Raw genomic sequence first — 689 nt, 5'->3', positions numbered from 1 at the left:
AGAGTTACATGGGCTAGGGACACGGGCGTGTATGGCCACACGGCCTGCCCACACAAGCGTGTCCCAAGCCATACGGGCGTGTGGCCCTTAAAGCATGAAAATTTTCTAAGTGTTGTAAAATTTTTTGAAGTTCTCATTTTAATCCCGAGCCGCTTCCAATGCATGTTTTGGGCCTCGTAGGCTCGTTTTAGGGATGATGTGAATGTATGTGAAAAGTTTTAAATTTGGATGGAAATTTACATCTCGATTTTATATGTTTGCTTGTGTATAACTCTGGTAATGCCTCATACCTTATTTCAACGCTGGATATGGGTAAGGGGTGTTACATTTAGTGGTCAGAGCTACGGTTTAGTTGATTCTCGGACTAACATAGCATGTGTAAGAATCTAGCTATACATGCCATAAATGAATTGTGAAAGTGTGATGACTCCTGACAATTTTAATTTTTTTTTCATATAGTAAATGGATCCTAATCGAGATGAGGCTGATGACATTGAAATTAATGCGCCGGCTCCCGCTCAAGGGGAAGCACCATCTGATAGTAGAACCTCAATGATTAGTTAAGGAAAAAGGGGTAGGGAAGCCTCTCTCCACATGATAAATGAGTGGTATATGGAATTTGTTCGAACAAAGTCGAATGCCCAACCTTCTCCACCCCCACCTAATTCTCAACTGGTTCCCGCAGCTCC

The sequence above is a fragment of the Gossypium arboreum genome, chromosome 7, assembly GCF_025698485.1.
Source record: "Gossypium arboreum isolate Shixiya-1 chromosome 7, ASM2569848v2, whole genome shotgun sequence".
NCBI lineage: Eukaryota > Viridiplantae > Streptophyta > Magnoliopsida > Malvales > Malvaceae > Gossypium > Gossypium arboreum.
The sequence above is the reverse complement of the archived record's forward strand: the minus strand, read 5'-3'. Positions refer to the sequence as shown.